General features: G+C 48.2%; 1 pseudogene; it reads right to left on the minus strand.

Moving 5' to 3' along the window:
- Positions 1-24875, minus strand: part of LOC131273744 (factor in the germline alpha-like) — a 40958-nt pseudogene extending 16083 nt beyond the window's left edge.
- Positions 24876-26344: the final 1469 nt, after the last annotated feature.

Here is a 26344-nt window from a genome sequence, read left to right on the forward strand (position 1 = left end):
AGAAAACAATGAATAAACTATCAGGAAGTCAAATTCCAGCAACATACTAAGAAAATCATACACTATAACCAGAAAGGTTACTATTCAAGACATGCAAAGGTCATTCATCATGAGGAAATTTTTCATGTGATTCACTATGTTAACAGAGTAAAGGCTAAAGATTATTATTATTTTGATAGACATTGAAAAACCATTCGGTAAAATTCAACATTCAATTGTAATTTTAAAAATACCTCTTTTTGATTTGGAACTGACGGGAATTTCCTTTACTTTATAAAGTGTAATTATCCCAAATTAACAAGCAATAAGCAATAGTGCAAAACTAGAAATAGTCACATTAATGTAAGGAACAAGACAAGGATGTCTGCTATCACTGCTTCCAGGCAACATTGTTCTGGAAGCTTTACCAATACAACAACAACAAAAATGTAAAAGATGTAAATTCCAGAAAAGAACAATCATGGTGTTAGACGTTTGCCATGATTACCAGGTCATCAGGCTGTGGCTCCATTCCGACTGACTGAGCAAGCTGCCTATGTGTGGAAGACAGCGTCCCCCCCAAGAATGAGCCGTATCACTGTGAGAATGGAGCAGAGAAGGACCATCATCCCTTCCAGACCACCAAGCTCTCCTGCATTCCAAGAAAACCCTACTTCCTAGCCCACCACCCCAAGCCATGCACAAGAACTCACTCTTACAGCCCTTTATTGACCCAAGGCTGTACTCGGACCCTAACCCCCTCCCCCTGAACTAACATTTCCCCGCCTACTGATGTGCTGTATAAATTCACATCTGCACCTTCCACGAGGGGGCTGAGGTCTCACCATGCTGGTGGGGGGGCTGAGGTCTCTCTTCAGACCCCCTCTGTTGGGAGAGCTTCTCAATAAATTCTTTGCTTATGCTCAGTCAGTCTACGTGTCCCGGTGAACACCATTTTTCTCCAGCATATGGTGCCAAAAGCCCGGGACTGGGGTCCTGTTGAAACTGATTGACTGGTGAGGGGTCTCCCCTCCTCCACAGCTGAATGCCCATCCAACACCAGACATCGGATCTCCGCTGGGTGAGTTACGGATTTCTCGACCGGAGGATCCTGCTGTCTCTCTCTCTCTCCTTTCTCGTTGTCCAGGACAACCCACTGGAAAAACCTAACGTGAGGTCAGGATCCTCACCATTCCCCAAGGACCACGCCAGGCGGTATGCCTGCGTCCTTGTGGGAAGAAATGATGTCTGGCTCCAAGAGCGGTTTCCCATTTCCTTGTAGATATCTGACTGAATCTCGGGGACGCCTGTCTCTCTCAGAATCTCCCCCATTCTAGAGATCCCTGGTCTCACCCAGGCCACCTAAATAGGGAATTCAAGTTTGCCTGCCCCCAAACCACACCTCTGGGCTGTTTCCTTCATAAACTTAAAACTCTGTACCCGAAAGGAGACATGAGACCTAAAAAACTCATTTTCTATTCGACCTCTGTGTGGCCGCAATACTGATGTAGGCTCTGGGTGGGGGCTGTTCATATTTTCGTAGATCACCTGAGCGGTATGTTTTCTGAGCGGTGCCTTTGGAACAGTAAGAACTGCAGCCCTGCCCTTGGTAACTATGACAACAACTCCAGTCCCGGAGAAACAGTCTATAAACTTTAAATATTCAGGGGAAATGCAAACCAATATGCTAAAAGCTTATCTAGAATGTATAAAGTCCATGCTAAAAGCTTACCTAGGATGTGAAAGATATATGCTAATTCAAGCCTATTGAGCACTGAGACAAAGAACCATTGGCCCTTCCTCTGTATGAAAGGAACTCAAAAATCTTGTTCCAGCTCAGGTTTTGGAATGAGAAGCTCCGAGCCTGGGTGGTTGTAAATAAGTCATTTTTCCTTCCCAAAAATTATTCCTGAATCCTGGTCTTTCTAAATGCAAATACTTGACCCTCTTGACTTCTACAGCAATACCATTTGGACAATAAAAATCAATGCATTTTAATTCCCAAGTTCTCCAAAACTTAAACAACTTTATCCAGACCAGTGGCAGACATGCAAGATTCCTTACACTCAGGCCTTCTCTCATCTTATATCCTGTTCTTTTACACCAAAAAACTCTCCAAAAGCTTTCTTCTTCCTTCTTTCTGCCCCCCAAATCCTCCAAAACCCTTGACTTTGATCCAGCTGATCAGACTCCCCTGCACTTCCTCCATGTGTTCCTGGGACATCACCCCCACCCCCACCCTCCTCATTCTCTGACATCCCTTCTTCTCCTGTTGTAGGAGTCAAGAGAGATTCAATTATTTGGGTATAGAAAGGCCAGGACTCAGGAATGATTTTGAGAAGGAAAAATGGTTTATTGATGGCCGGCCAGACTCAGGAAATTTCTGTTTCAAACCAGAGCCCTGAACAAGATTTTCAAGTTCCATTTATACAGGGTGGGAGTCAAATGGTGCTTTTATGAAAGAAAAGGACCTTCTTTGTTAGTTAAGTGTTTGCCTGAGTACCAGGTAGGTTTTGAATTAACATATCTCCTACATTTCAGGTGAGCTTAAATTAGCATCTCAACTACATTCCCTCTAGATGCAACTTTGAAAATGCATTTAGCCTTACATCCTTTCTGAACATTCACAGCCTATAGGGTTGATATCACTTAACTGGATTTCTAGAGACTAGGCACACTTGGATACAGAATTAGATAATTTTGAATTTATGCAGAGGCTATGTTATATTTCCCACTTGAGGCCAAGTCCAAGTCCCCTTAAGTTTTGGCATCACCACCATCAGAGTCTCCCTGGACTGACTGGTATGTATATAGAGTTTGCATTGGTAAATTACCTTCCTGACTGGTGTTGTTGCCATGGTTACCAAGGGCAAGGCTGCAGCTTCTCACTGTCCCACACCCACAAGTCAGGACACACACAGCTTAGGTGATCTATGAAGAGATGAACAGCCTCCCACCCATAGCCCACATCAAACAGGGAAAGCAAAACTGTGACCAGGAATCCCTACAATGCCCTGGGTTTCTTCCTTGACACTCTTTCCAGATGAGGTCCTGTGAGAAGGGGGTTTCCAAATGGGGCATGACAGTCTCACTGAGCTGAGGCAAGGGCCAAGTGGGATGGGAGCTTCAGGAGACTGAGAACAGTGGAAGTTGGGGCCAGAGGATACAGAGGAGGAAGTTTGCAGAGGCAGAGCTCCAGAGATCTGCATAGGGTTCCCTGTGCATGCACACAATGTTCTAGAAATCCTCATTGTATTGTGGTAGCAGAGAGAAGTCGGGTGTAGGTGGTATCCATGGCCAGGACACGAGAATTCTGAGAAGGAGGATGATTTGTTTCGACTGGACAGACTCGGCAGACTCTTGTCCTGATAAAAACGGAGACCCGAATAGAATTTTTGGGTCCCTTTTGTGAAGACTTTAAGAGTGGGGAGTCAAACAGTGCTTTTATGTAACAGGACTCTTTCTTAGTTTCTTTAAGTGTCTTATCTGAGTATTAGATTATTTCCTCCAGGTCAGCTTAACAAATATCCCCCACATTCCAGGGGGGCTTGACACATTTGGCTTGCATCCTCCCTGAGTATCCAAAGCCTATGGAGTTTATACTTCTCAACTGGCTTTCTAGACACATTTGGATATAAAATAAGTATGAATTTATGCACAGACTATGTAGTATGTCTTGCTGTGCTGGCAGACAGCAGAGTCCCTAGAAGGGGGAATGGGGATCATGGGAAGAGGCTGAAGCCAAATATAAATCTTGATAGAGATGAGGCAAGTCCAAAGAATAGAAAAAAAAGGTTTTTGGAGTTGGAATATTGCTAGTAAAATCCAGCCCCAGCCCCCTTTGCACACAAAGGAAATCCGGGGAATCAGAGCAATGGCTAGGACTTCCTGGGGATTTGGATACCCTACAAAGTCCCTATTGAAAAACCTCTACTGTTTTTCAATGCACTAACTAGCTGCAAACCCTGAAATAAAAAATAAAATTGTGCCTATTACAGGACAGACAGACCCTGAGGGCAGGAGAGTGGGGGGGGGGAGGTGGCTATAAGAGAGAAACACTCAAAGGGCTTTCATTCATTCATCAAGTGTTTACTGAGGACCTGCTGTGTGACAGCCTGTGCTGGTTGTGGAGGTGGACACTGAGGAGTGCACCAGGGCACACCATTGGTCCCCTGCTTACGTGGCGTCAACGTCTTGAAGTGTGATCAGAGCCAGTACTGAGGTTCTTAGCTTCTTCTTGAGAAAGAATTCAAGGACAAGCCACAAGTTAATCAGGCAAACAAACAATTTATTGGGGTGAAGCAAGAAAAGGAAAGCACACCTGCAGGGATGCACAGAAGGGGGGAAATGCAAAGTTCTGCCCTAGGGTCCCCTGATATACGGGGGTTCAGGACTCGAGGGGGTGCCCTGATTGGCATACTTGAGACACAGCAGGGGAACTCTACTGGGTGATCCGATTCCCTTAGCGGGTTAGGGGCTGGGTTAGGGGATGCTGGTGGGGGGTGATTGGCTTCTGGCTGCTGTCCCCAAGCTCTGCAGGGTGTGCTGACCACCAGTGATCAGCCTCTGGTCACTGTCCATGAGGCATGGGGTAACCTGAAAGTGGGTGGGAGTGGGGGTACTGCCCCTCTGGCCCTGACCCTCTTTTCCGCCATGTAATGAGGTTGCCTCCTGATCACAGAGCCGCTGGGTGTGTGCTGTGTGCTGTACGCTGCTGCAGAGTGTGTGCTTGTCAGCTGCCCCTTCCTAATTTGCCCGTGTGCTCAGCACATTCATGCTAGCCAGCAGGCCAATGCCTCAGTTTCTCTTGCCAGGCTTATTAGGTTTTTCTGCCTCTTCCTTCTTAGGTCCCTATTCTATCCTGACTCCAAAGGGTTAAACAGCAGTTCAAGACAAGATACCCAGGAGGCCAAGTGGAAGCCCCAGAGAGCAAGCAGAGGCCAGAGGCTAGCAGGCAGCATGGAGGAGGCCCAGAGCTGGCCGCCCGGAGGGACCCCTCGGCTCTGCTCAGCACTCAGGCCACATCATGGCCCACAGATTTCTTGCAGACCCACTGGTAGGTGGCATCACAGTATATGTCATTGCACATGTGCTGAGTATGGACAGTCCTCGGTGTGCCCATTCCCATTGTCCAGTTGTCCAGCTAGTCTCTGCTCAAAAACCTGGAAACAGAGGGACGTTATTCAGCTAGACACAGGCAGTGGCCCTTGTCCCTGCTGGGGCACATGGAGCTAAAGTGACACAGCTCCCCAGTCCCCTTGTAGCCCCAGAAAAGGGACAGAGCTGCGATGACCTGTGGACCTGGGTCTGCTGAGGAAATCCTGAGTCACTGATGATCCAAGGATGGGGAGGGTGTCTGTGAAGTGGCAAGTTGGGGAAAGGAGAGGGTAGGGACCTTTCAGCCCAGAACTCGCACTCAGATCCCTTTCAGATAGGGCCCCTTGCAACAAGGCCTGAGCAGGTGTAGGAAGGGGGTGTTAAAGGAGAGAACAGGAGGACCCTCTGCAGCCCCAGGCCCTGTCCTGTCCTGACGTCCTCTGGAGGGGCCCAGGCAAGGCTCCGTGCCTCTGTGACACACACAGCACTAACACTTACTGGGCAAGGACACACACACAACTCCAGCCAGGCGTGAGGTGTGTGTCCAGCAGATGGACTCACCTTTGGCTCGAGGCAGCATTGAAAGGCGTCCCATCCACCCAGCGCCAGGAGCCCTCCTGCCCCTGTCAGTGAGGCCAATCCCATGGTGAGGGGCACTCGTGAACTTGGTCAGAAACATCTGTAGAGAGGAGGCAGTTGGTTGTCTGACTCTAGGTGTGAGGAGAAGCTTCTCCAAGATGTATGGAGAGGAGTCCGGGCCATCCCCAACTGGTCGCAGGGCCATGAGACCCACGTCCCTGCAGAGCTGGACACCCCCTGCTCCTTCCCTGGTGTGTCCAGGGTCTAAGGAGCAGCCAGGGACCTTCGGGGAGGCCCAGCTTCCCATCACGTGACTGTCTCTACCTAGTCCCAGCCCTGGATACGAGGTGTGCTGTCCTGGGACAACATCTGGCTAGAGCTTCAGGACGCTTCACAAAGCAGCACAGCCTTTTTCACACCCACAGAACAGTCACAGGAGAGCCCTGTGGGCCGGGTGGTCATGTCAACTGAAATGACCAGAGCTAGTGAGGTCTTTTGTTAATAACCTTGACACGTCCTGAGGCCAACCCCCACCAGATGGCCCCCCTGGGCCTCGACGGCCTTGGTGCTCCTCAAATCGAATGTGAGTGCCTGGCCTTCCCAGGAAGCCTGGGTCTCCTGCTCACGTGCCCTCCACGGCCATGGGATTGATGGACAATAAAATTGAGATTGATCTGCACCCTGTGGACCAGGGGCATGTGGGGGGGCACCGGTGCCACTTGGATGCTGTGCAGTGGCCCGCTCTGCTCTCAGTGCAAAAATTCCCAGGCAAGCATGAGCAGATAACAGCAGAAAACAGTGCTGGAATGCGGGACTCGGCAGTTTTGCACAGGAAGCTCTGGGACATGTTGTTTTCAAAGTTGGAACAAAAGTGAACAAACGACATGAGCTGGGTGCTTCGGAAAGTGCAAAAGCTACTAGCAAACTCTATTCTCCTCTATTAGGAGAATCAACAGAACTTTATGAAGTTGTTGCAGAAAATCCAGGAATTGTCAAGAAATCTTGGTACCCAGGTAGTTGGTGATCAAGAAGACACTGAGTAAACCTTCAGAAATTGTTCAACGATGGACTGAAGCAGCATTTGAGAAATATGTAAAATCAATTTAGGAATGAAAATAAACTAATCTGAAGCAACTTAATCCAGAATAGTTATATTCAATTGTGGTAGATAGAGATTTAAAATGGCAACTTTTTGCAAGATCAATGGAAAAGCTACATGTTGCAGCTATACTAATGAAATAAACTTTGAAATAATTGCACATAAACATAATACAGGTTATTTTTTTTCACAGCACCCTGTGACTTAGGCTACAATCTAGTTATTATATTCAGAATTCACAAAATGACCTGAAAATAAAAACTACTTCTAAAAATTGTGTAATTCAAGGGTAACATTGTTATCATAAGCCTTATATGATATTGTAATTATTGCTTATTATCCTACTAATAAAACATTCAACTTTTTCATTTAAAAAAGTCAAGATTGTGGAAGTGGCTGTGGCTCAATCAGTTGAGCTTCCATCTACCATATGGGAGGCCCTGGGTTCGTGTCCTGGGGCCTCTTTGTGAAGGCAGGCTCGCCCGTACCTCACAGAGAGCTGCTGGCCTGCAAGGCCTAAGGAGAGCTGACTCAGCAAGGTGACACAGCAAAAAGGGAAGCAAGTAGAAACACAGAAAAGCACGCAGCAAATAGACACAGAGAGCAGATCACAAGCAAGCCTCAAGGGGGGGGGCAGGATATACTTTAAAATAAATGAATACAGAGACCCAGAAGTACACACAGCAAATGGACACAGAGAGCAGACAGCAAGCAAGCCTCAAGGGGGGAGTGGGATAAATTTTAAAATGAATGATTACAGAGACACAAAAGAATGCACAGCAAATGGACACAGAGAGCAGACGGCAAGCAAGCCTCAAGGTGGGGGGGGATAAAAAAAAATTCAAGCCAGATGACTGGAGAGGAAGCCCAAAGGGACCTGAGGGGCTGAGGGAAAAGCATGCTCCCTCACGCTCTCAAGGTGCCGCCCCACCACCCACCTCTCCCTGCCCTGATGCTGGCATCTGTCCACCTCAGGGAATCTCCCCACTCATTGAGGACAGTGGGGTTTGTTGTCCAGGTTTCTGCCTCCAGTGCAAGATGCTCAGAGGATTCAATATTGTTCCCTGCCTGACAGGAGACATGAAGGTTATGGGCTGTGCCCTCCCCTAGAGGAGGAAGGTCAAAGCACCAAAGGCCCTTGTCACACACCAACCTTGTCAGAACCATCCCAAGCCCCCAGCTCTGATCTGCTCTTCCTCAGATGACACTGATGCCAGGTGAGCTCCTTGGGAAACACAGAACTCCTCAGCCTCCTCCAAGACTTCTTGACATCCAAAAAGTAATGCAAGCTTCCCCTGAAGAACTTCCAGCCTTGCAGGAGCAGCCAGAGAAGCTGAGTGGCAGCAGAGGTGGGAGGAGAGGGAACCAGGGGCTGATGGCGGATGTCCCAGAGGTGGCCTTCCTGAACCCGCCAGCGGCTTGCCACTGAGGCCCACGTCCTTGAGGCTCGGTTCCCCAAGAGCAAGTGCTGCTGAGACCACGCCCCTGTCCCACTACCCAATTCCCCAGGGAGCAGCAGCTCAAGACACCTGGCTCAGTACTCCTGGGACACTCGGCTCTGCTACCCAGAAAAACTCTCTGCTGAGACATGTGTTTTGTGATCATGTCACTTTATTTCCCATCTCACTGCTGCCACCGTACAGTCCTCTCCATCTCAATTCCCACCATCTGTCTAGGAAGTAGTCCATCCATCCAGAGACTCTTTTACTTCCTTGACTTGATCTCCATCCACTCTGGCTGCCCACACCCAGGACTATCCCAGGACTTCCTCATCACCTGCTCTACCTGCCCTCACAGGTGTCACACACTAAGAGCTCATCCTGTCACCAGGAGCCCCAAGTCTCAGCTCTTTCCTCCCTCCTTGTCACCACATCCTGTTCTGTAACATCATCTCTACTGCAGCTATTTAAAATGGTGCCACAACACTCATTTCTTCATTCAAATGTTCAACATTCATGCCTTCATTGTTCAACATTCCTTAACTTCTATGAGCCGGGGACTGTTATAAAAAGACCAATAAGACACGATTCATGCCCTCGAGGAATTTACAGTCTTGTGAAGTGAGAAAGATGTAAGAAGGGGATGGAAGATGCACTAATTAAATACCACGTGCAAGTTGGAATAGAGGCACGAAAGAGGGTTTGCCTATGTCACCTGGGCTGGAGGGGTGGGGCTTAGGAAGGGCATCCAGGATGAGATGTTCCTTGAGATGAGTCATTAAAAAAAAAAACTGAAGGGGTGGGGAATGGGGAGTTAATACTTAATTGGTAGAGAGTTTCCATTTGGGGTCAAGGAAAGCTTCCAGCCAGAAAAGATGACAATGGTTGAACAATATTGGTGAATGTATATACAGAAATAGATAAAATGGGAGATTTTAAGTTATATACATGTTACCACAATAAAAAAATTTTAAGAAAACAAAGAGCTGTACAATACAAAGAGTGAACCCTACTCTAACCTATGGACTATAGTTAATCATATGATTATAATAATATTGGTTCATCGATTGTAACAAATGTACCCATTAAGGGAGAACGTTAATCACGGGGAAAGCTCTGAACTTTCTGCAGGATTTTCCTGTAAACCTACAACTGCTCTAAAATTTAAAATTTTTAATCAGAAAATCACTTTTAAAAAAAAAACTGAGGAAGATTTTCCAGGTGATCAGGTCCAAGTAAAGCCTTCTAGACAGGGGAAGTGGCAGGTACAAAGGCAGGCAGGCAAGAAACCACATAGCTGGAGCTGACATGTGCAAACCTGGGCTATGGCCCCCATGGAAGGGGTGGGAGAGGAGCCTGGAGAGGCTTTCAGCACTAGATCTTATGCACATAACAAGGAATTTGGATTTTTCCCTGTGAGCAGTGGGAGGCCCTGAAGGGTTTTACCCAATGGCTCAGGTTTGCACTGTAAATATTTCAAAGTGATGTAATGTGAAGGCACAACAGGAAAAAAAAGACCATCCCGTTTGGGCCAGAAACATCCATCAGAACCCAAATGCAAAGATCTCAGGAAGAGACAGACAGCGTGGACCGGGCGTTCTCAAAGTGTGTTCCCTGGACGAGCAGCATTGCGCCTCCTGGGAACGTGGCAGAAATGCCCATTCTCAAGCCCAGCGCAGAACTGCTTTTTCTGAAATTGTTTCTGAACAGTCTGTATTTAACAAGGCCGCGTGTGATTCTTATGCTCTAAGGCCTCAGAACCAGTCATCCAAACCCAACCCAATTAGGGCCCACCAGCAGCCTCTTTTTATAAACAGTGTCACTGGAGCAGCCACACCCATTCATTTACATGTTCTCTTTGGCTGCGTCAGCAGTGCAAGAGGACAGCACTGAGGAGCCATTACAGAGACTGTGGCCCACAGGTCTTAATTTTACTATTTGGCCCTTTAAGGAAAAGTTAAAGTAATGATACTGCACCCTGAATGCCCATGTTTTAAAACTTCGTGGTGCTCAGGCTAAATCCCAGACCAAAATCCGTAAGATTTCTGTACATGAGTCCCAGGCATGTGCTTGGGTGACTCCAATGCATAGCCAGGATGGAGCACCTCCCAGTCCATACTAAAGCAGGAGGGCAGCAGGGGGGCTCGAGGAGAGGCAGGAAGGAGGATAGACTTCCAGGCACTGGTCCGCATGGCCAGTGATTCCTTAGACTCGACTGGAAACAGGGGAAAGAGCAGGGGCTCGGCACTGCCTGCCAAGTCCTCATTTGTCAGCCCCCATCTCTCCAGCAGCTTCTCCCAACCATCCCTTCTCTCCCCCAGCTCCCTACAGGCATCCTCCTCCTTAGCAAGTGACCTCCTATGCCACCCAGAAACAGATGTGGTTAACAGCAGCTCTCGCAGTCTCGTGTTCCCACATCTGCACATGGACACCAACTTCCACACCTGCTCCCCTCCCAGCCTCAGAGATTCAAGTACCATCCCAAACTCCTTCAAGGCCAGTCATGCAACGTGCATTTGACTCTCCTCCCTATCTTCAGCCTCCACCTCTTTCCTGTTCCCCTTCCTTGAACCCCAGGTGAAGCCTATCTGAATCTAGAAACTCACTCTCAAGTTCACCAAAATATTAGCAAGTGGTTCTGATGGAAAGCAGGCAAATTTTCATGGCAATACTGATGCTTGTTTTCTCATCTTGCAATTTTTTAATATTTGCCACACTGTTTATAATTAACAGATAGATGTTACAATGGAGGAATAGATGATTTGATTTTTATTCCTCCCCCCTTTTCACCTTCCCTCTCAGCTATGTTCCTTGACAGACTCATACACCTGATCGATTCACGCCCAACAACCATGATCTGCTTCCACCGAAATTTCATTCCAATGACTTATTAACTGCCTAGCCTCAGTGGATGCTTTTCGGTTCTTATTTTACATGACCTCTCTGGCATGTGCCAGAACTGACCACTCCCATCTGGAAATTCTCTCCTCTTTTGGCTTTCCCACATGCACATCTCCCAATTCCCCTGTCCTCAGTTGGTTCACACACACGTCTTTCCCTTCTTGCCTCCTGAAGGCTGATTCCTGGCCCCACACTCAGCCCTCTTCTGTGTTTTTGTCTCATGCCCACTCCAACTGCTGCAACCAGAACCTACATACCCGGGGCACCCAAGCCTGTGTCTGCAGCCCTGACCTCTCTCCTCAACTCCAGACAGCCTGCAAGCGACGTCCACTTGGATGTCCCCCAAAGTACCACAGACGGCATGTCCAAATCTTGCTGCTCCTCTTCCTCCTTTATTCCTCAGTTCGGGACCCCTCCTTTCAGTCACCCAAGTCAGAACCTCAGTATTCTCCTTAAAACCCTTCAGTGGCTCCTCATTTTCTGGAGGATGAAAGCCAAGGTCACTCACAGACCTTCCAATCTAGCCCATGTCTCTCCAGCCCTAGCCACCCCTGTAGCCCAGGGTTTTTCAAATTGCAATCACTGACCCATTAGTGGGTCATAAATTTGGTTTATCAGTTTTGACAAGCTTTGCTCTTTTTTTAAAGAATAGAATATAAAATGTCAGAGTGAATTCCTGCAGGAAAGGTTTTGCTTTTTGAAACTCGCATAGATAGATTACATAGATGATTAGATAGAAAGATAATAGATTTCCTTCCCCCCTTCCACAAAAGAACCCTTCTCCCCTTTCTTTTTGCCTCCCCCCTGTCAGTTCCCAGTACTTGCTTCTAACTTAACACCTCTTTCACCAATCTATATGACTTTGCTTACAGGTCTGTCTCCATCTTGCATCTTGTAACCTTCTCAAGAGCAGGCATCATGTCTTAGTCATCTTTAACCCCTGACACATGGTAGATGTTCATGAAAGTGTCAGACACATGCTTGAATGCTGGCTACAAGGTTAAGTGCGTTACCTGTGTTGATTCATTTGATCCTCCCTGTGAAGCAAATCCTATTGCCCCCATTTTGCAGGTGAAGCTCAGAGAAGGTAAGCAACTTGTTCAGGTTCACACTGTTTGTGATAGCTGGAAGTCACAAACAGGTTGTCTGGCCCTAAATGTACACTCTGCCATTACCACATGCCTTCATCACAAAGATCTGGTTTGCAAAAGAAGATATATTGTGGAGAGATTGTAAGCCACCTGAGAGCAGGGACATAGTTTCTCATGTCTTCTGCGCTACCGCCTGGGCACAGAAGAGCTGCGTTTATTGGATTTGTCCTCTCTCCACCACCCTTGCTCTTTCCCAGAGGGGACACATGCTTGAGGCTAAATGAGCAGAGACATCCCAGCAACTCTGCCCTCCCCAGGGTGGACCCTCCCTACCACTTACTTTGGGTCCTTTGTAGCTGCTCCTGTGAAGCAAAGGCTGCACGGAGGGTCTCCAGGCTGCTCTCCTGCTCCTGGATTTTCACGCTTAATGAGTTGATATTACTCACATTAACTTGTAGCCTCTGGATCTCAGCCTGTGCCTCCTGCAGTCTGTTTTCTCACATGTGGGTCTGGGAATTTAAGGCAGCACCCTTCATTCCTTGTGTTAGGGTCTCTAACTCCCCTGGCATTTTCCAATACTGCTCTTATTCCTGGGAGCTCAACTTTTGTCTGCTCCAACCTGCCCTTTGCCATTTGGGTCTGGGCAATGGCAGTTTCCAAATCTTTTTTAACAACTGAATCACTTCACCAGCCCTGTCCAACCGACCTCTTAATAACTGGATCTTAAAAGTGCTGTTGTCTACACTGCCTTTTATAAAGTTCTGGGTCTGGGAATTGAAAGCACTTGCATTTCCCAGACCTCCCCAGAGCCTCTGGATCTCAGCATTGGGCCCTTCCAAACTGCTGCTTAAAACCTGGTGCTGGGTCCTTAAAACACTGACCTTCTCCAGATTGCCTTTCAAAAGGTGGGTCTGAACACTGGCATTCTGTAAACTCATATTTCAAAGTGTAAACCTGCCTTTAACACATGAATTTCAGCCTTGGCATTTTCTAGGCCTCGGCTTCACATGTGGTGTACAACCCTGGTGTTTTCTAACTGCTTTGTAAGAAATCTTGGGTCTCAGAATTCAATGGGTTTGCATTCTCCAGAGCTCTCTTTAGGCACTGTATCTCACCATCAATCCCCTCCAAGGAATTCCTTAACATCTGGGTCTGGATATGGCAGGTGCCAGCATCCTCTAGAACTCCTTTGACCATCCAGATGCCAGCACTGGTGTTTTTCATGTGGCTGCTGAGTGTCTGGATCTGAGAACAGACATTATCCACCTTGTACTTCGGCATCTGCATCGCCACAGCCCAGGTGCTAGAATGCTCTTTAAACAGCTGGAGAGCTTCTTTATCTCGGCCACTGGGCCAAAATGGTGGGAATCTTCAGGGGAGGAAATGCAGAGGTCGGGCAAAGAGGCCCATTTCATGGGGAAGCAGAGATCAACCAGCGTGTTCTAAAGATTTCCATGGGGAGATGCCTACACCATGGCCCTGAGAGCACCCCCCATGGCCTGTTGCCTCCCTGACCCTGGACCAAGCAATAGCCAAAGACCTAATTAGCCATCACACATGAACTAACGGATCCAAAGCATTGAAATTGTTGCTTACTGTAAACTAGTTACCCACACACACACCAAAAGTCATGCTGGTGAGACTTGGATTCTTTTGCTGTTGTAACTGAACTTGAAAATAACTCATTATATAACTTAGAGCTGTTGAAGTTTAATTCCACAGAAATTTCACCATTAGAAGAGTCATAGAGAAAAAGATGTGAATAAGGCCCATTTTTAGTCCTGAGCTATATTTGTACAACAACCATTGAGCCTCTTGACCTATCATTTTTAGTCCTGAAAACCATGTAAACCACAAACAGATTTTCTGATTACAAATTCAGGGGGGGGAAATACAATAGGAACAAAATGGGTGCTCCTGGCTGAAGGCCCCTGTTCAATCCACAGTGCTATGATGGAGGTGTGCCACACCTTCAGGTCACCCGGGGCCTCTGAGCTGTGATTGCCTCTGAAAGGGCTGGGCACCCCTACAGAAAACGGAGGACAAGAGCCCCTTCAGAGCAATTTGGGGATATGAGAGCCCTGAGTGAGAGATCTTGGCCGCCAGGGCCGTTCAAGGAAACTGCAGCCCTTTCCTCTGCAGGGTCTTTCCCAGCAACCCCACCTGCCACTGCCCCTGGTCTTGCCATCACCCGTGGCTCTCCTCACGAGCAAGGACTCAATTTCACACATCCATGGTCACCGCCTGGTTGTATCCACCCTCAGGACCACTGCCCTATTCCTCAAGCCCTGGCTAGGGGAAGTGGGAGACCACCTGGCCTTTGGAGGTGTGAGAAGAACAGAAAGGAAGTCCAGGTTGATCTTCAACAAAGAAGCAAAGGCAATTCAGTGGAGAAAGCATAATCCTTTCAACAGATGGCCCTGGAACAATTGAATAGTAATATCCAACAAATAAAAATGAACTTCAGGGAAGTGGCCTTGGCCCAACAGATAGGGTGACCATCTACCACACAGGAGGTCCGTGGTTCAAACCCTGGGCCCCCTTTACCCATGTGGCGCTGGCACATGCGCACTGCTCATGCACGCAAGGAGTGCCGTGCCATGCAGAGGAGCACCAAGCTCAAGGAGTGTGCTCTGTAAGGAGAGCCACCCAGCATGAAAGAAAGTGCAGCCTGCCCTGGAGTGGCACTGCAACAAGGAGAGCTGACACAAGAAGATGACACAAGAAAAAGAAACACAGATTCTCGGTACCGCTGATAAGGATAGAAGTGGTCTCAGAAGAACATGCAGTGAATGGACACAAAGAAGAGACAACTGGGGGGGGAGAATAAATAAAAAAAATAAATAAATCTTTTTTAAAAAAAGTGAACTTCACACCTCACACCTTTACACAAACAATAACTCAAAATGAATCATTGACCTAAACTTTAAAATTTCTGGAAGAAAATGGGAGAAAATCTTCATGACTTTGGGCAAGGCAAGTAGACTGAGAGAAGATATTTGCAAATCACACATTTGATAAAGGACTTGTATCTGGAATATATAAAGAATTCTCAATATTCAACAAGACGACAAACCCATTTTTTAACTAGACAGAGCAGATTTAAAATAAAAAACTGGAAACAACCCAAATCCCGTCAACAGCTAAGTGGGTAAGTCGTGGCGTAGCCATAAAATGGAACACTGCTCAGCAATAAATAGGAATGGACTACTGTGCACGCCACGACAAGGGGGAAACTCAAGATAGTTATGCTGAGTGGAAGAAGCCAGAAGAGAAAAAAAGAGTATGTCCAGTTGATCCTTTATATGTCTATAAGGAGAAAATGCAAACTAAACCACAGAGACAGAAAGTAGAGCCGCAGTTGGCTGGGGAGAATGGAAAATGGAGAGAGGGATTACAAAGGGTTAAAAACTTTGGTGGGGGGAGGGCAGGTGGTGAATGTGTTCAGCATCTTGACTGTGGTGATGGTTTCATGGGTGTACACATATCAAAACAGGTTGTACACTCTATGTGCACTTTGTGATGCTCATTACAGTCAATATACCTACATTGAAAAAAAAAGGATTATGCCCTCCTCTAAAGAGGTCAGACCCACTGAGGGGCCTGGGGATGGCAGGGGAGAGGCTTGTCCTGGGTCCTGGGCCTCCCAACACCGGCTCCCTTCCCGCCCTCCCTCCCTCCACTGTGGCTACTCACTGTCTGGTTCCACAGGTGGTGGCCAGGTGTGTCTCCCAGTGGGACTGAAACTCCTGGAATGAGGAATCTGCCCGAGGTTGTTGAACTGAAAGACCCCACTCTTGGGTCAACACCACCTCTCTCCTGGGGCCTGGGGACAGGGTGCACACACCCTAGCGGTTGGATTCCAGAAGGAGGGTGTTGGCTCCAAGCCCCTCTCAGGGTCTTCCCTCATGAGCTTTGGTTCTGGAGAGGAGCCTCCCCCCTTGGATGGTGGACTCTGTCTGCTCCCAGGAAGCATCTGGCCCAGACCTGGGGCTGGAGGTGGAGTGCCCCTCTGGGTGCATTCGGGGTCCCTAGAGTGCTTTATGCAGGACGAGGAGGAAGAGCCATTGGGGTTCAGATGCGCGAGGGGCTCACCCACAACAAGGAGAGCCACGAGGGGGGAGAGCACGGCCACCACCGCCAACACCAGCGTGGCCTCAACTCGCCTCCTCATCTTGGGGCCACAGAAACCACTGCCGCGGGGCCCGTCCCTGCGGGAGAAGCCAGTGTCCAGGGCGAGCGTGTGCTCCGTGCTCCTGCCCCCTCAGTCTCCCTGTCTGTCCTGTGGGTGAGAACTACGGCCGTGCTTCTCACACAGGGATTCTGGAGAAGAAGGAGGAGCACCTGAGATGAGAGGGGCACCTGGGGCATTGTGGCATCACACAGCCAGGTAGTCCAGCTGGGAGCCCAGCACCCAGAAATGGAGGAGGATGGCGGGGGCGGGGGAACCACAGAAGAGGAGTTCTGCAAGCCTGTCGGAAGGAAGGATGGAGGAACCGAACAAACAGGAGCAAAGCTGCTTCACGGGTCCTGCCCACAGCAAGCTCACACCCTGTGGGGCTGCCACCACCCCCACACCCCAGCAGGGGGTCCCTGGATCCTGAGAAAGAGCCTGTGCCTCAGAGTGTCAGCCCTAGAGCCTCCCTGCTGGAGGTCACAATGCCCCCTGGGTTGTGAGATGGGCCGGGCCTGCAGCTCTAGCTTCAGAATAAAGTGTGTTCAGGGAAACCTGCTAAGGGTGGAGAGTGAGCGAGTCCCAGGACCCTGAGGTGAGCAGCTGCGATTTAAAACCAGGTCCGTCAAGTTTACATTTCACACCCTTCCTCTAACCAGGGTGTCATCCCCAAGGGAATGGGTCTGGGGATTGGGTGTGTGCTCCAGGGTCCTCGGCCTGACCCTGTTTATTCTTCAGGCCAGAAGAGCAACAAGCCGAGCTCTGGCCTGCCAGGGAGGGGCTCAGAGAAATGGCAGCAGGCTGGGGACACCCCAAACCATGGAACAGGCTTGTGAAGCTAATGTCTACAGCCCTTTTATCTGGCTGGCGAATCTAAGCAGGCATATTCTAAAGAGCAGTAGTTCCTTCCACTGGCAGAGACTTTCAGGGCAAAAGGAGCACAAAACTCAGCACTGTGGGTGAACCAGGGGGTACGTCTACATCGTCCCTTGACCGTCCCACACCCACTGGAGAGGGCACCCACTGCACTGTAGCAGAGAAGCACTAGGAAGTCTTTGTTAAAAACTCCAAGTCAACTACACCCAGATGGAAAACCCCCTCCCCCATTCACTACCTTATAAAGCCTGTAGGGTGTTTAATCACTCAGCCTCAGGTTGTTTATCTGCAAAGTGGAGGACACCAACCTTGTAGCTTTTTCTGGTGAACAATGTAACGGACATGTAAAAATACCTCACCAAGCATCCAACACTTAAAAGTCATCAGTAAATGGTACTGATGACTAAAATGGACACACCCTTGTCTGCTCAGGCACTGTGCCACCAACCCTTCAAACTTTTCTAGCTGAGCTAATGTTATAGTGGCCAAAGAATCTGTAGTTCATGACACTTGAAATGTAACATGAGGTGCCTCATTTTTTTTGTCAGAGAGGCCAGAGGCCCTGGGCTACCAGCACCTCATTTCTCTGGAGTGTGACACCTCACCACCCTCTTGTCCAGCTCTAAAGTCCTGGAACTCTGATGACCTTGTCCCTGGAGGACACAGGCCCTAGAGGAACTGGCTCCCTGTGGACACCACCTAGGATTTGCTTTGAGACCGAATTGTGGAGGAAAAGGTGGAAGGGGGCGTCCTTTGCGACCTGAGCACTGGAGCAGCCCACAGGGCAGGGAAACTGAGGCTCAACACAAGTGCACTAATGAGCTCTTTAAAAGCACCTGTCGGTGGAGACATTTTTGCATCTGTCGGGAGGCTCAGCTGTCCCCCTCCAGGACCCGGTTCCCGCGAAAGCCCAGGCGGTGAGGGGCCCACACGCGGGGCGCACAAAAAGCAGCTGGTTATGGTAAGGGCACCATCACTCCCCCGCCAACCAGGCGCAGGAGGGGGACCTCAGGAGGTCTGAAGCCGCGGCGAGCGAGGCCGCCCGGGGAGGCTGAGAGGGCAGGGCCAGACCGCCCGCGGGAAGGGGTCGGAGGCGGGGGAGCAGCGAACGCCCGCGCTCCTTGGCCTTGGCCCCGCGCCGCCGCTCCAGCGCCACCTGCACGTCCTGGATCGCCGAGTAGTCGCCTGAGGGCAGACGCCTGAGCCGGCAGATGGCAGCCAGCTGGGCAGCGGCCCGAACTGCTCCCGCAGCACGTCCTGCAGCACCTCGGCCTCCGGGGCGTCCAGGAAGGCGGCGGCGCCGGGCTGGGCCCTGACGGCTCAGGCGCAGCGTCCATGGCTGAGCGCGAGGCCGGGCCCGCCCCCCACAGCCCCTGCCCTGCTGGGGCAGAGGAGAGGCCGCGCTCAGGGAGAATTGGGCCGCCAGGGTTAAAGGCAGGGATCGGTTTTTAACTAGCTCCAGCGGTGATTACCAGGAGCCTTGACTAACAGCACTGGGTCCCGAACTTGACTGCACCTGCCATCCCCCGGCGGGGGGCGGGGGCGGGAGGGAAGCAAGTCCATAATAGACCATTCCAGCCCTATTCCTACATGTGTATTCAAAAAGACACGGGTACATATGCATAAATTCACATGCACGTACACGTATGCATAGACACAAATTGACTGCACTTGCAACTTTTAAAAAATCCACTTTCAAATAAATGTTGTAGAAAAGGTAAAAGAATAATAACAAAGAGCTCCTGCCTCCACTTCTCTCTACTATTTAATCACATTTGCTCCATCACCCTTTTCTATGAATAGTCCCACTTTCATTATTCTTTTTCTGAACTATTTAAGTGGCAGAAATGATGTTCCAACAGGGAGGGAGGAAGGAAGAGGAAGAAGAAATCCTCATTGTGTCTGGGCTATGCTGATTCCAGAAATTCATGGGCCCATACTGATACGAATTGGAGAAGGGAAAGTGCTCTCTCACGATAGAATGCCACCAATTTGGCCACCATCAGGGAGTCAACAATGGACACCAAGGAGTTGCTCCTCACGAAATAGTTCTCAATGACAAAAGGAAAACTAGTCAGTTTAGGGTGAAACCACCTGGCAGGCACCCCTTTGACCAGGTGATCAAGGTTAGCATCAGCAGTGGGGGCACAGGTAACATCATGCAACTCCTGATGAGATGCGCGGAGAAAAGCCGAGCTCTGTTTCTATGGGATCCCTGCCAAGTATGCCTGACCTAAGAGTCAACATGAGGAAACACTGGGCAGAATCAGCCTACAGAAGGCTTGTGTGCTTACACGTATACACATACATCTACATCGATGTTTGCGTGTATCTTATGCATGTGTTTATTTTGAAAGCCATGAGTGCATTAATATTTCCAGTTCCAACCAACACCTCAGATTTCTCTCTAGTTTTCCCCCTTTCCTCAATTTTAATTTCCTTCTCCAACAGTGAGAATCCTGACCCCCATTGTCCTCAATATATTGATTTATTTGCCCAGTCGCTGTGCATAGCCAATTTCCTAAGCACACCAGCCACTCCCTTGGCTCCCTGCCATCTGCTTGGCCCCACCTCCTGCCCAGCTCCCAGCCATGCCACTCTCTAAGGGAAGGGCAAAGGAAAAAGAAGAGGACACACCAAACTGTAAACCATGGTTCCTGAGCAGTGAGTCTGGGAGTGAGATATGATCTGTGCATCACATCTTTTAGATTGTTTGCATTGTTCACAGTAAACATCAGCCAATTTTATTAAAAAAAGGATTTTTTAATGAAAAACTACTTTTTAGACCTCAGTAAATTTGATGTTATCTTCTGGTAAGCAGATAGAAGGCAGCAAGAACCATTTGTGTAGGAATGAAGCTTAAAATGGAGATAGTTCACCTATTCACTTAGTTTTCCTTAAGAACAGCATAAATATTATTTTTCTATTTTATTGCCAAACTCTTTAGTGGGCAAGAAGTATACATCAGGAGTCCAGTGTGAGAACCCCAGACTTTACTCCTTCTTTTCTGTTTTTAAGATTTATGTATTTATTTCTCCCATCCTCCATTGTGTTTGTATTCACTGTCTGCTTTCTGTGTCCATTGGGTGTGTGTTCTTCTGTGTCTGCTTATCTTCTCTTTAGTCGACACCGGGAACCAATCCTGGGACCGTCCAGAATGGGAGAGGGTTGCGCAATCTCTTATACCACCTCAGCTCCCTGTTCTGCTGGATCTTTTATTATCTCTCTTCTGTGTCTCTTTTTCTTGCATCATCTTGCTTGCATCAGCTCTCCTTGTGGGCCTGCTCTCCTACATGGGCCAGCACTCTGCTCGTGCCAGCTCACCACATGAACCAGCTTACCTTCAGCATAAGACCTGAGGAATGGATCCCTGGACCTCCTATATGGTAGATGGGCGCCCAATTGTGTGAGTCACATCCTTCCCTTTATTCCTTCTTCCTCCTGAAGCAACCTCAGCTCTAACTTTCTGGCCTCTTATGTGTTAGCCATCTGTTCTGAAGGAAAGCAATCATAAACCCATGTGAGCTAACATGTTAAACCTGAGAGTGATTTGGTGTTGATACCTTGACACCACATAGCATTTAGCTGACATAAATTTTCATCTGTGTCAATCTCATTGGTTCCTCATAACCCTGTGTTAAAGGCAGAAGAAGTATAGTTACTCCTAATATATTCATTCACTCAAATATATTCCTTGATGACTCATATGACAGACACTGTGTTAGCACCTGGGACAGAAAGGACTATTAACTTAGTCCTGAAGATTTCACATCTGAGAGAGCCCACCCTCTAACTGATAATAACCCTCTGATATGATGCAAGCTTCTAGTGACATGAACAAGGAAAGAAGGGACTGATATTCCTTGTGATTAAAAAGAGGTATCATTCAAAATCGATGGTGGGTAAGAACTCAGACACAGGAGTCTGACACTAGCCATGTGACCTTGGGCAAGTCACATACTCTCACTGAGCCTCAACTTCCTCTTCTCAAAAATATAACCTACTCCACAGAAATTTGTGGGACAATGAACGAGAAAGCATGAATATATGGTGCTTGCAGTGAAACATGTGGAAACAAGAACCTGCTTATTCAGGCAAAATCTTTCACTTTTTTTGCCATAAATACCTGCCCCCATAATATGTATTTGTTGAGTAAATGAATGAAAGAATGATTAGGTAGATGAGTGAATTAGACATGCCTATAGAATACTGGTGGATAAGTATCCTCTTCGAGACTGACGATATCACTTGGTTGAGGTACACAAGTCCTATTCCAGTTGCACTCACCTCACACTGATCTACTGGCCTAGCAAGGCTTTTCTCCTTTCCAGACTGCCTGACATACCTGAGCACCTCTGCACCTCAGAATACATTGCTTTCACTAGGTTTGCTCCTGCCTCCAGCCCTTCCTTTTGGATCCACATTTATGCCATCCTCAAGTACTGCCATTTTATTCTCTGAGTCTTAAATTCCTTGCTGTCGACTTAAATGCCAGCTTGCTAGAGTCAGTCCTTAGGATAAGGATGGGGCCACACAGCTATGTCAGTGTACGGTGCTGTTGCAGAGAAGGAAGGGCTGCCTAGTTGGCTGATGGTAGAGGTGCCGGGTCTCTGAGCAAAGGGGACAAGGGTGGGAAGCTGTGGCCTAAACTTTTACCTATTTCTTATTGGACAGAGTTGCTCTGTTTCAAAAAGCAGGGTGTCCACTTGTTCCACATCATGCTTCTCAGGCCTGCTTCTGGGGTATGGTATGTAGGGGTACAACTTCTCCAGCAATGGAGTCACTCCTGTGTGAGTTTCCACTGCTGCTGCCAGCTTTGTCTTTTCCTCTGTCTTCCTAGCTACTTGAGAGGGAAATGAGAAGACCTCGAAGCAGGTGCCATTTTAAACAGAGTGCCCCTAGTAGGCACTTTCCATGAGACATTTTTTTTCCACTTAAAGCTAAAAAAGGGAGAGTTATGCAGGCAGCAAGAAGTAACACCCGGCCTCTCCGGGGGTGAGATGCACTGGGACTTGGCACATGGAAGGCACTAAAAAATGTTGTCATTGCCATTATTTCTCCTGCCAGATGGGCCTGTGGACATCTAAAGGAAGGTCAGGCCTGCTCCCCTTACTCAGGAACAAATAACTGGCACTCCTCACACCTCCCCACTCTCTACCCTGGAAGGAGGACTCATGCTCTGGGTAGAGGTTTCCATCAGGTGAGAGTAGCAGAAGCTATGAACAATTAGGGAACTAAACACCTGGATTTGGAGAAATTGGATTTTGGTGATTTAGTTTTGTATTTCTGTTTCCCTTAGGCTTTCAATAACTGTGGCCTCTAATCAGTCAGAGTGGACATCATCCCAAATCCCTCAAGACTGAGAAATGGAGAAACATATGTGCCTCAACCAATTGGGCTCCCATCTACCATATTGGAGGTCCTGGGTTCAATGCCCAGGGCCTCCTGGTGAAGGAAAGCTGGCCCTGTGGAGTGCCGGCCCATGTGGGATTGTGGCCCCACGCAGGAGTGCCAACTAACATGCAGAGCTGGTGCAGCAAGATGTTGCAACAAGAGACAGAGAGGAGAGAAAATATGAAGATGAAGCAGAATAGTGACATGAGGTGGCACAAGAGAGTAAACAGCTCTCTCCCACTCCAGAAGGTCCCAGAGCCACAAAACGAGAACCCAAGCAAATGCAGAAAACTCACAGCAAATGGACACACAGCGTAGACAATGGGGGGGAGGGGGACTGATGGGGGCTGAGGAGAGAAATAAAAATAAATATTTAAAAATAATCAATTAAAAAAATACTGAGTAATGAACAAAAGGGGGTGATGGGGGAACCACTGACTAAACCAGATGAACTGTTATTGCACCTATCTTGTGTAAACTGAGTAATTTTTCACAGTTACATAAAAACAAAATTTTTAAATCATAGGCTATTTTATTTGTACATAAGGGACAATGGACTCTATCCCGAATCCCAGGAATGGGGTGACCACGTCAAGAAGAGGGAGATTATCCCAGGGTTTTGTTTTCTTTCAGGCAGAGCCTCCTTAACAGGCCCCACCTTCTTCCCACCTGGAGCCCCTACCCCAGGTGTCCCCACCTCCCCAGCACTTGGAGAAGGGGTTGAGATGACCATGAAGTGATTGGGGGCCATTTCTAAAACTGGAGCTGTCCCCCTAGAGGGCCTTCTGCCACGCAACAGCAAAGTCTTCAACCTCTTATCCCAGCTGAGAGTCAATGCAGGATCAGAAAATAGTCTAGCTATTTAAAGCAGAATCCAAAAGCTTTCCAAGGGATTTGGGTGTTCACTCATGGGGAGGGTGGAGGTGCTGGCTCCTGCAAGACTTGGCCCTCTGATCAGCCCCACAACACCAGCCAACTGACCTGCCCTGGAGCACCTGTCTGTTATGCTGTTACTGGAGCTCTGAGCTCAAGGACATACCACCAATGCTGCGCTCCGGGTTCAGGAAGCTACTGCCACTACAGCTGCCACCTGACACCCATAAAAGCTAGCGAACTTCACATCTCCAGCACCTTGCTGGTCCACAGAAAATAGACAAAAAGGCAGGAAGATGAGTCCTGCCTGGATTCCACCACCTCCTCAGTCTCACACAAGTGCTTCTACTTAAATCATCTTGACTGGTGTCCGGAATCCTGGACACAAGGGATTCTGGAAAATGAAGCTGGGCCTTCCTGCCTCTGCAGTGGAGAAAGACACCCTGGATGGGGCTAAAGGGCCCAAGCCACATCATTCTCCTCTTGGAGACTCAGCAGAATTGCCCTCTCTCCTGCGCATGCTTCAGCGGATCCACTTCATGTGTCTTTCCTCCATCTGTTGCCCTGGGACCCAGCTGAGATGACCAACCCCCTCAGGGACCACCCCCTCCCACTGATCAGGTCTGGCTCAGACACAGATTTGGTTCTCTCCTCTTATCAGGGAAGGCATGAAAGAGTTTCCACAAAGCAGACTTAGTAAGAGAAGGCAAAGAGTGATGTAAAGAAAGGATCAAGGGGAGCAGCTGTGGCTCAAGCAGAAGAGCTCCCGTTTACCATAGGGAGGACTGGGCTGTGATCCCAGGACTTCCTGGTTAAAAAAAGAAAGGCTTCCCAGACCTGCCAAGAGGCACAGGCCCCTGTGCAGCAAAGTGACATACCAAAAGATGATGAGGGAACAAGATTTATATAAATTAAAAAAAAAAAAACTTTGTCCAGAATACCTATATCTAGAACTCAGGTCTGCCACCTCCACTGCAGTTCTTTTACCATGAGGTATGAGGGGACTCCCCCCAAAACTGCCCCCCAGTCACACAATCCTGGTCCACCCAGCCCTGTAGGTGGTCCTGCTTACCAGGCTCCATATTTCACTTTGCTTGGGGCCCCTCCTGCCCTGCCCCCATGGAATGAGACAGGGTTATTGTCTTGGTAACACTAGTAGAGTCAACAGAGGTCAAACATGCCTCTAGGCAAAGACCAGAGAAGAACAACAGACAAGCAGAGGCTCCCATGGGCCATCATCCTAGGAAACCGAGAAAAGCTCAGTTCCCCACAGAGACCCTCAGGTCAAGACCTTCCTGTTGCTGCAGCAGCCAGTAGGCCTCGAGCCCTGCCAGGATGCAGAAAGCTACCTGGCCACTTCCTGGCACCTGCATGGCCTAGCAGAAGAGCAGACGTTTAAGCAGGGTCTGGGGACTACAGTCAGAGGGTGGACGCCTTCGTGGTCAGAGGGAAAAGAGTGTTTACAGCACCGGGGTTCATATGCACTTTGAGCAAGTCATCCAAATTCTTGGCCTCAACTTCCCATCTGTAAAATGGGGTTGAAATCTTTAGAGAAGTAGGGTGTATGTGGTTGAGAAGTCGGGTGTACACAGTATCGAATGCAGGGGACACAAGGACTCTGAGAAGGAGGTTGATCTATTTTGACTGGCCAGACTCAGCAGACTCCTGTCCTAATAAAAACTGAGCCCCAAATGAAAGTTTTCAGTCCCTTTTATACAGAGGAAATAAGAGTAGGGAGACAAGTGGTGCTTGTATAAAAGACTTTTTGTTAGTTTCTTCAAGTGTTTTATCTGAGTATTAGATAGGTTATTTCTTCCAGGTGAGCTTGATTTAACACATATTCCCCACATTCCAAGCCAGCTTGGATTGAGCATATCCTCCACATTTCATCTGGATGCAACCTTGAATCCACTTTCAGTCTTATATCCTTTCTGGGCATTCAAAGACTGTGGGGCCTATATTACTTATTTGGATTTCTAGAGACTAGGTACACTTGGAAACAATTTTGAATTGATGCACAGGCTATATTATATTCCCCCCTTTGAGGCCAAGCTTAAGTTATTAAGTTTCAGCATCACTATTGTCTGAGTCCCTCTGGACTGACTGGTATGTATATAGAGCCATGAGACGGGCAGCTGTTTGCCTTGTTACTATACCATTTATTAGGGCACACATTCTGTTTACGATGAAAGGGAGGAGGCAAGGAAGGATGGTGCATGCTCCTATGAGGAAGGCAATTATTCCCAGTAGAAGCTTGAAATTGTTTACTATTGACTGCCAGCTTCCAAAGGGATTATTTAAATTCCAACCATTCCAGGTTTGCGCTGGGACATGAGCAATTTTTCCTATTTTGCTTGTAATTTCATCAATAACCTTTTCAGTGCTATCTAATTCAAGGCAGCGGGTAGAGAGATTGAATTTTTCACAAACTCCCCCTTCAGCTGCCAAGAGATAGTCTAGGGCAAGACGGTTTTGATAGAGAGCATTTCTGAATTTAGTTTGCTGTTGGGCTAGTAAGTTTAGTGCATGGGCAGTTTCATTAGTTATTATCTCTACCACAGCTTGTAGGTGGATGATTTGGTTTAGCATATAGATGGGTTTCGATAACCCCATGTGCCATCCTCTGCCCAGGTATTGGATTATACACTCAGGGGGCATTCTTCACTTCCCCAGGTAATGACAGCCCTTTTTTCTCTTATGTTTTGATATACTGGCTGGCTTAGCTCTTTCCCTTCTGTTAAGGGAATGAGGGTGAAGGAGGGTTTTATTGTACCGAGCATACAAGTACCACACCAGTTTCACGGAAGTTCCCAGAATGCAACTGTCGCACAAATCCAGTACA

Source organism: Dasypus novemcinctus, chromosome 17 (genome assembly GCF_030445035.2).
Source record: "Dasypus novemcinctus isolate mDasNov1 chromosome 17, mDasNov1.1.hap2, whole genome shotgun sequence".
In the NCBI taxonomy this organism is placed as follows: domain Eukaryota; kingdom Metazoa; phylum Chordata; class Mammalia; order Cingulata; family Dasypodidae; genus Dasypus; species Dasypus novemcinctus.